Consider the following 10,603-nt stretch of genomic DNA (forward strand, 5'->3'; position numbering starts at 1 on the left):
AGTTTCAAACTCTTTTTATCACTTGTTCAGCATTGCCCATAGCAGAAATGGAAGTAGTGAGGTTTACCTATAAGCTTGTGGCTTTCAACCAAAAAATGCACTAAAATGCACTAAAAGAAAGAAAAGTAAGAGTCGTCAGGAATAACAATTGGACTTTATTTATGAAGAATGTATCAGATCATTAGAAAAGAAGGAAAAAAACCCTACACCAGTTTTAGTTAAAAGTGTAATTGACAAGTAAAGGCAATGAGTGGAAACAATTTAAAAATAAGAGAATATAACAAATGAGAAGGTTGGAAATATGTTTTGTGATTTCTCTCTAATTAGGTGGTTGATAAGGAAAGCTGAAGACATCAGACACTATCCAGAGTTGAAAAGGCCAAAGACAGCAAGAAAGAGAGGGGGTTTTAAGTGTATCAGGAGCAAATTAAATGCTAGTAACAATAAAGGTAGCATGCTTCTAGTCTGTATTTGGGAGCAAGCAGGATGATATACTAAGATCACATGAGGATGATAAACTACTTTCTGAGCCTTTAGTGGTTCAGAGAACATGAAACAACTCTTTTTGAAATCAGCAGGCCTGGATAACTTTGACTCGGGCATCTTAAAGTGAAGCTGATGCGGTCTCTGGTTCCCTGATGTTTCCTTTTAATCTCACAATATGGGGGAAATTACAAATGACTGGAAAAATGTTAATTCTCTGCCAATATTTGCTGAGGACAAACAAGACAATGCAAAGATAGGCTGAAAGCCAACCAGCCATGTTCATAAATCAACAATGAGGTTAAAGGCTAGGACTACAATTAATGACCATTAATGACATGTTAATATGAAAATAGCTCTTATCTAACAAAACTGATACTTTGCATACGGCAGTAAACTGACTGATTAAGGAGACTGCATAGCTTGAACATACTCCAGATATTTTAGGCTTTTAGTACCACATAATATTCTAAGTAAAATAAGATAAAATATGCCCTGTGCAACATCGAAGCACATTTTTAATGGATTAGAGAATCACTTAACTGACAGCTATCATATTTTTTTTTAGTGAGTATATTTTATCAAGCAATAGATCTTCTAGTGGATTTCACAGAGATTGGTCCAAAACTTTCCAAGTTTTTATCAGCGACTTTGGGGTTGAATCTAGAGTTTGCCAATGACATAAAGATTGGCAGACTAGTAAATTATCCTGTGACTAGCCAATAATAAAAAGATGATGAAACATTTTGTAAATTGGGCCTGTTCAAAGTGAATGCAATTGAATAAAGGTGGAACCTGCATCCTAGAAGCACAGACCAAAGCAAACCTAAAGATGATATTGGATACACAGGTGAATTTTAACCTCAAGAATGGTGCTGGGGGAAATGACATCACTGGTGTGATCATCAGACATACACAGAGGAGGAAAGTGAGTAAGAGAAAGGATGTGATTTCTACCTGGGTTTGTAGCAGTAATGTGTACTAAAGTACTGCATCTTGGCCTGATAACCATGTTTTTAAAGGGATGTTGAAAAATTGTACAGGAAGCAGAGAAAAGCCACAGAAAAAAACCAAAGGGCTGTAAGAAAATATCTCACAATGAAATAAGTAAGTTATTAGAAAATTTGGTTTCTGTAAATTACTAGGTAAGAAGAATGAGGTGCCTTTTGGAGGCATGGAGAAAATACAAAGTAAGAGAATTTGCACAAGAAACAATGGCTAGCAGTTAAAATGAGACAAGCTTAAGGTAGAGGCAAGACCTACCAGTCTCCCCAAAGGGAGACTGATTGGATCACTGGAACAAATCAGCAAGAGGAGTGGTGGCAGCTCAGTCTCCTGCTGTTTTCAGCCTTGGCTGGATGCTTTTCAAGATAATCCTTTAGCATGACCTGATTGCAGGCAACCGGGTGATATTCTGTGACTTGCAATTCACAGGGAACAGGAAAGGTGGTCTTAAATCCTATAAAAATAGCCCTGCTTTGAGCATCTAGTAATGCACAAGGTATATCTATATGTTACTGTACAGAGATTTCAGAGCTTGTTGCATTAATATGTGTAGGCATATCTCATTTATTAATAAAGGATTATGAAGCAGGATATATGAGAGTTCCCCCGTTTTTCTCTGTTCTTTTTGACCCCTTTCTCTTCCTTTAATAGTAGCAATCCAGCATGTCAAACATGGCTGGTGCCTCAGACCCCCACGTATGCATCTGGCATTGCATATCCATCAGCGATGCATTTCTATCATGTAGCAAATTTCCTCCTGAAAAAAACCCCAAACCCCAAAAACATGCAGTTCTGTGGAAGGCTGACTTCTGCAGTTTCTCACAGAAGTCAATAAGTGGGTTTGACATCATACAGTGCACATCTCCATAAGGTGTCTATACGTGACCAAACAAACCCATGCTCCCTTTATGGTCAATGGAGAACCAATCAGTAGTGTCCATGGGGTTGAGGGGGTGCTTCATCTCCTGAAGTACACACCTATATGTGGGTGGATAAACTGAACCATAAATTCCACTGACTCAACTGGTTATGACGGCAGCCCAGACAGCCAGCTCAGGTTTACCTCCTTCAATGGCAGACGTGATGAATGCCACCTTTTTTGGTTCTACAGATCTTCCCTTAATGCTATTGCTGAGGGTTTTGATATGAGTAGCATATAGGGCCAGACTGAATACATTGCTTTGGCCTATGTTGCAATTATTTTTATTTCATATGGTAAAGGAAACTAAATGTCTCTGCTTTTTTAGGATGCGGCCAAGCAAATGACTTCAACACATGCATAAACTGCATGTGAAGGACTTCATCACATAGAAACTTTGGCCAAGTTGGGGGAAGATGGTTTTATATTTCTATCATCGTACATCTGTCTCAGATGAAAAGTTATATAAAACATTAAACCTCCTACCTTGATACAGCTCTACCTGTCACTTGTTTCTTTCCCCATTCTCCTCTCATCTTAACATGGAATTAAGGAACGGCTCCTAGAATTCCTGCCAACTGCACATGACAATGTGATGATGTAATATAATTTCCTCTCCATGGTCCATATGTGCTAAGGCAGAGACTATGCAGATATGCCATATTTATGCGATAATGACAATATTTCCTAAAAACAGAGTAATTTTTTACTGCTTGTGCTGGGCTCCAAGTCATTACCGCATCTTTCAAGCAGTATTTCCTTAACCTCATGATTAGTAGGGTGAATGCAAGGAAGTGCTGCAAGGAATTACTCAAGATCAGAGTAGTTGATGCTAAAACTCCATCACATTTCATTATGTTTACAAAGACAGAATATGGCAGCCACATAATCTAGGGTTGATCTTAGATCAATACATACAGCATGTCGGGGATATTCAGCTCTGCTACATGTGCTCAGGCCCATTGGAGAGGCAGCTGTCAATGGGGCATCGTTCTTTCCCAACGGTGCAGCTGGAGGAAGGTTTTGCCTGGTTCCCAAGTGTGGGGTTACAGTCTTTTGTACCGTGGCAAGCCCAAAAGTTTGTGAGTCCTGGTTCAAGTCCCAGGGGCTACTGGGAGAAGGGAGTTCTGCTACTGTCTCCAGTGCTGGTTCCTGTTAGCCGCTCTACAGTAGATATGAAAATAATTGCACGGCAAACAGAAAGAATAGACTGAGGATTTGGTGTGCAAATCTCTTCTGAGACCTCAGCCATTCTGCATGTGCAGGTACAAATCAGTCTTCAGAAATATATTCCGTAAACACCTTCAGTTTTAAAAAAGACGTAAGTGAACATCGTCATTTGTAACTTACCTCTTAACCTTGAGCCCACCTCAGTGTGAAAAGTTAGACTATGTGATCTCTTAAAATCCCTTTGTGCATTATGCCTATGATTTTGAGGGTTAGGCCTTTCATGGAACAGAAACTACTCTGTAAATGCCAGATTCTCCAGGCTACTCCAACTCCTTTATGTTGCTTTGGGGAAGCAGAGCAATTAACTGCTTTAGCTTGCTTTATAGCTGCTTTGTGTCTCTGGGGCAGTGCAAAGGGGTTTGATGCATTTTCTCTTGCAAACCCTAGGGCATGCTAATGGTAGGTTTAAGAAGAAACATTCTCACCTGGGAGAAGGCAACAGAAACAATCATGCCCAGAAACCTTCCAGAGACCCCGAGCACACTGAAGGGCACTGGGCTTAGCATTAACTGGGGAAACAGGAATATGTATTTTATGAAGTTTTCCAAATAATTTGCCAAAAGTCTCACTTCCAGCTAAGAATGGGTACAGAAATGCTGCTGGATGTGCAAGAACTAGCACATGTGTGGTTTAAGGGATAAACTGTGGAAAAAACTGTATCATCAGGAGCTAGATTTGGGACTTATATGCCCACTACAACTCCTTGTTTCCATGCTGTAATAGGATTTCACATTATCTAGCCAGCTTGCAGCCCAAGATCATGAAAAGTTCATGCATATGAAACATCTGTTTTATCATTCATGACAATAACTTAAACAGCAGATAATTTACTCCAGCATTTTCTTCACCATAATTCTCCACAGGAAAGTACAGTGGAAACAGCTATCCCTCAATAAGTACTTGCAGTTCCCAGGAATGCTTACAGAGGAGATGACACAAGAAATGCAGGCTTTGGGCTTGTTGATGCAGATGTGCTGCCATTTTGACTTTTTCTAGAGCAAAACTTTTAAGAAAAGCTGGGAGAGGATTCATGCACACTAGAGTGTGTGTTAGACCATTTAATACCCTATTCCTCTTCAGAATTCCCGAATTCCCATGCCCCAATTTTCAAGGAGAGTGTGTAATTAAGAGGCATTGATAACTGAATACAGAGGGCTGATACTTTTTGTTATTTGATAGCACAACTGTTTCTTAGGTATCTGCTTCTCCAACCCAGTGCAACACTAAGGTTACTCTTTGCTCACGGAAGCAATGATCTTACAATATTTCTTCTTAGTAACCTTATCCTGGTGAAAATGAGTTGGTAGAGGATCCCAGTTCCCCTCAGTCTCCAGACTGGAGGTGAAACACAGCCTGCGCTGGTAACGGCTGGCAATTGCATGCATCAGACAGATGGTCTATGAGGATATTCAAGAAGTGGAAACTAGGTCAGTTTACTAAAGATGCATATAAAAGAATTGCTGGAGCATGTAGGGACAAAATCATAAAGGCCAAAGCACAGAATGAAATACAACTAGCAAGGGACATGAAAGGTAACAAAGAGCTTTCTATTAATATTTCAGCAGAAAGAGGAAGATGAAGGAAGAGGCTGGTCCTCCACTTAGTGAGAAAGGAAAGCTAATAATGCCTGGAGGGCTGAAGCAGTTAATGCCTTTCACATATCAGCCTTCACTAAAACTGCTATGAGCCAGTGACTAATATGCTAACACCAATGAGTGGGAAGGAGGAATTCAGTCTACAATAAGCAAAAGGCAGGCTAAGGGAATTCTTTGAAAAGACAGATTTTTTTGTTCAAATCACAGAACTGGCTAGCCACTGTCTTGAAGGATATGTAAGACTTAAGAGGGAGAGAAAAGGGCAGATATGGGTCTATTGATGTGGAGGAAAAGGAAAGCTAGGGAATTATCAACCAATCACCACACTTTCAACACCTAGAAAAATGTTGAAACAACAAGTGGAACAGACCATTTTTGAACACTCTGAAGATCAGAAGGAGCTTAGCAACACCAAACATATGTTGGTTAAAAACAAATCATGATTAAAAGAACACCAGATTTGTGACAGATCTTGAGGATATGGGAGACAGAGTACGTACCATAGAAGGTGATGAAGTTGCTGTAGTGTGATTTCATCTTGACTGTAGTAAGACTTTTGGCACTATCTCACATGAAATTTGCTCAAGTGAGATGGGAATCTAGCCTAGATTAAATCCTGTAGTGTGGATGGCTATCTGGTAGGGGAGTTATCCTCAGTGGGCTTTATCCGTGCTGCTCTCTTGCCCTGGAGGAATAGCTGGAGTGGGGCTCTGGGATGTAGCCTGGTGTCTTTCAAAAATCTTCTTTTCTTGGACAGCAGCACATAGGAGCTACATCTGCTGATGATACAAGTCAAAGTGTGAAAAGGAAACATCCCACAGAGGTCCTCTGAGATAGTTCATAAAGGAGTTCAGGACAACAGCAGGCATGGGGTTGGCTCAGGCTCCTCAGTTGTATCAGCAACACTGACTTTTTTTTTTCTCTCCAAGGATGAAGGAACAGGATTGACATGCATTTGCCACAGGAAAACTAACACAGGGGAAATAACAGAGACCAAGAGAAGTAAAGCCCTGCAGGTTGCTGGTTCTGCCAGGGCATATCTGAGGGTGGTTACTGCTGCTGTTGAGATGTTGTTGTTATTGTCAACCATTTTATTCCAGCAGATTTAACTGATGTCGCAGACATCCCCCCTCTTCTGCTGCAGTGGTGACCAGACTTGCTTTCCCAGATGCTAACAACAGGGTTGTGGCCATTCAGGTGACCACCTGTTTTGCCTTGGCAGTCATTCACCTCAGTGGGAGCAACGGGCATGGTGGGAATAGGTGGCTTCCTGCAGAAGTAATCTAGGGATTGCAGGTAAGTGGGAAGTAAGTGAACTCTATGAAGTGTAAACAGGAGGTGTCTGACTAGTCCCAGTGCTAGTCCTGATTTTGAGCACCTCAAAGATTACAGGGAGAGCAAGAAATTATGATGTCTGAGCAAAGAGTGGGAGAACTGAGGAAGAAGAGAAGGCTGCAGTGGAGATATACATACTGTCTTTAAACTGGTTAAATGCTGCAATGAAGAGGAAAGAAATAATTCCTCTTCAAGAAGGAATGTGTGTGCCCAGGGAACAGTGGACTTGCTTACACTGCAGCAAGGGAGATTTAAGGTAGACATTAGGCTTAACTCTCTAACTCTGAGGGCAGTGAAGGCCTGGAATAGGTTGCTGCAGAGTGGGTAGAGGGAAGCAGTCTTGCTCCCTGAAGACAAGGTTAGACAAACACCTCTCAGGGAGAGTTTAGTTAATGCAGTTTGTGCCTTGGGGCAGGGGAGATATAAGAGGAGCCCTTGAGTCTCTTCCGGCCCTCTGACTGTGCCTCGGACGTATTCCCTTGCCTCCTTCCCCCTCCCATTTTTCTTCTTCAGCTCCTGAGTCTGCTCACTAGAGGCTCAGTGCCTTGGCCTTTCTCTCAGCCCAGGCCCTTTCGTGCTCCAAAAAACAATAAGCCTGGGCTCCTGAGGCAGGAGAGAGGTGATGGCTCCCACTCAAGGAGGTCCGTGCCAGGAGCTGCACTCCATCACTGGTACCCTGAGGGAAGCAGGTCCTCTCCATCACCTGGGCAGACACGTTCCCCAGGCACATTTCAAGGACCCTGACTCAGCACATGGTGAATAAATAAAGCCAGAGGCTTTTAACACATGAAAGCTCTCCTAAGCTGGCCACCTTACTTGTAGTCTCAGCAGCCACCTTGAGACCTCAGACGGGTCAGAAATTTTTCTTCCTAAGGTGCCTCTGGGAGGTGACACAAGATGAGGACAACAGTCCCCACTGTGCAAAGAGAAGGGTGGCTTTCCTGGGAAACCCCTCACCTCCATGGCCTGCAACGACTTGAAGTGACTGAAAATAAAGGAAACTACCCCACAAGGGCGTTGTGGTGTCTCAGTCATGGGGGCGAACTGTGCATTTTCCTGGCTCCATGCTGAATCCTGCTCTGTGAAGTGCTGGGAGTGCAGCCAGCCAGTCCCTCAAGGGCTGCCACCAGGAACCAGGGACGTCATGCCAGAGAAATGCATTTGAGACTGAAAAAGCAAACAGATAAGACTGCAAAAGGCAGCAGAAAGAGCTTGCCAAATTAAGCTGGAACTTAATGGTCAAAAGCGACCACTTTTGCTTGAAATTCTAGTTTCCTCCTTTAAAACTGAGCTCTTACATTTGTTCTGAGAGGTTTCTGTGGGATGCCCCAAAAGACAATCTGAGATGTGTGGGTCACGTTGTGATGGACCAAACAGAGGTCAGGGAGTCAGGGTGAGTGGGAGTAATGGAAACAAGCCTGCACGGAGCTGAAGGACCCTATGGGATCAAGGGCAGCTTCACTACAGCTAAAATAGTTCCCCCTGTATTGCAGCATGAACGCACTATTGAGGGATTGAAACCATGTTTTGATAGGCCCTAAACAACAGTCCTGAGCTCTGCAAATGTAAAGATGAAAAATGTCTACCTTGTAACCCAGTAGAAAGGAACAACTAAATCAAAAAAGCTGCTGGAGTGGGAACAGAGTGAGAAAGGCCTTTTGATTCACTGTAATCAGCCCCCAAATTCTTCAACTTGTGACATCCGAAGTCAAGTTGGTCCCTTCAGGACTTTAAGTCACCAAACTTCTCCCTTGTCAAGTAAGTAGTGAGTATCATGACGCTGTTAGGGCAGAAAATGACTTTGTGGAACATGGTGAAGAGTTTTCATTTTTGGCATCTAACGGTGCTATTAATGTCAAATTGAGTTCGAACTTACGAATAATAGATGCAACCAGCTCAGGGAAACTGGATGCTTTTCAGGGCCGATGCATGTACAGGTTGTATTTTTCACTTTCCTTTTTAAAAAAAAAAAACACGCTTGCCACAATTTTTGCTAATTGTGATGGATAAAGGATTTACCCTCTGTATATTTTTCCGATGCTTAAAACCAGGAATAACTAATGCAGCCTCAGGAGCATGGTACTATGGATCCCATGTGGGGATCTTCCCCTTTTCCTTCCCCACTCCTGTGCTGTGCCTGTCTCACACAGTGTCCCAAAATATGTCCTCCTCATCCAAATTCCCTTTGGGAAGCCTGTCCTGGCTGAACATGTGCAGCCCAGCAGTTCCTCAGGGACTCAACAATTTCAGGCATGATTAAAGGGAGACGGACCAAAGCCATGTTAAAGGGAAAGAAGTACTGCCAGAACCTGTGAAACCATTTTATGACCTGATGAAGAAGAAAAGCATTTGCTGGATCAAGGCAGACATCAAGTTGATCAACTGCACCAACTTTTCGCCTGAGCATGTGGGCTCAGGTCCTTGTTCCAGCCTGTTCTTCTCCTTTTCCCTCAGGTTGAATACAAGTCTATATCATCCCATCTGCTCCAAAAAGCTGACAGGAGGAAGAGCAAGGAAAAATAAGCCCAGAAGGAAACAGTGATTACTCTGTGTGGTGCCCTCAGTCCAGGAGAGGGTGGAAAGTTTTATTACACTAGGCAGGGATGGAGCAAGGTGGACACTGATCACAAACCGCAGAGCTTGGGGCAATGACCTGCTCTAGCACTCCAGGTGTGATACATCACCTCCCGTGCCCCGTTCCCTTTCTTTGCCTCGGGACTGTGTCTTTTGGGTTGGCAAACAACAGTGCTCCAAATGAAATGAGGAAAAAAAATCATAATGCTCTCAATTTTGTAAAACTGATAACGAACACTAGCAGGCATTGTGGTGAACACCCTCCAGGGCATGGAAAAGTAGTTTATTATTATCTTCATTATAATCTTTTTTAAATGCTTGAGATGCCATTATCAATGGTAATAAAAACACGTATACCCTGAATGCTCTCCATAGCTGAGACCTCCTTCTGCTGAGGTCTCTAAAACAGCCCATATCAGACCCTCAGTTTATTCACCTTCTTGAGGCAGAACCACTCTTTATCCACTGGAAGGTGACTGTATCTTTGCATTTTGAAAGAGTCCAGGGAAGAATTTGTGACGGACTTAATATTTTACTTCCTAAGGTGGTAGTATGAAAATCGATACCTTTGTTTTCACCCTTTTTGTTTTTATAACTGAGACTAAATTAAGGAAAAATGTTGGCATGGGCTGGGAGGAGAGGAAGCTTAAAGTGCTGTTTGCAAGAAATAAAAAAAATAAAAAGATGAGAACTTGAGAACATGTGGACTACGTGTGCCTAAAGTAGCAGTATTTTTGTGAGCATTACATCAATAAAGCCACTTTCCCCACAGATTTGTGTCTGGTGGCTGACTGCAAACTCCAGCTGAAGTTGTTTTCCTGCAGTCGGCCGTCTGAGAGGTCTCAGCTGTGTGGCTTCTCTGGCATCTAATAGTGCATGAGTAAACACTCCACTTTTCCCAAAGGTGTGATACTCCTATGGCCTCTCTCTTCTTCCTCGGTGCCTCCTTTCACAAAATGCACAGGAATGTGATTGTTGGTGAGATCTCTCTCTTTCTGTCAAATTTGGCTTGATTTTGGCCAAGAGGCTCAAAAATTACTGCAAAGGGACACAGACAGACAGACATGAACACATACGAAGAGATTGCATAAGCTCCATTTCCCCAGGAAACAGAGACTGAAAGCAGCTCTGTTGAAAGAGAAACGTTTACTAACCAAGTACCAAAGGAAACTTTGAATAAAATGTTACCAGAGTTAGAATGCAGAATTTGGATACTCAGGCCATAGAGGAAAAACTGGTCCTCGAATATTTCACGTTTCAAACAGGTTTGATCTCTTGGGGATCTGTTCATAACTTTTCTAAACATCTCATAAGGTTTCTTTCTTATTTTCTTTAATATAAAAAAAATATGATTTGTCTGCATTTATTAACAAAATATTTTAAAAACAACACATGGGCAAGAAGGGTAGACCTACTTTCTAACAGAAAAACAAGCCCATCTGAGATAGAAGGTGGTTATGTT

This window comes from Pygoscelis adeliae, unplaced genomic scaffold, assembly GCF_000699105.1.
Source record: "Pygoscelis adeliae isolate BGI_AS28 unplaced genomic scaffold, ASM69910v1 Scaffold103, whole genome shotgun sequence".
Taxonomy (NCBI): domain Eukaryota; kingdom Metazoa; phylum Chordata; class Aves; order Sphenisciformes; family Spheniscidae; genus Pygoscelis; species Pygoscelis adeliae.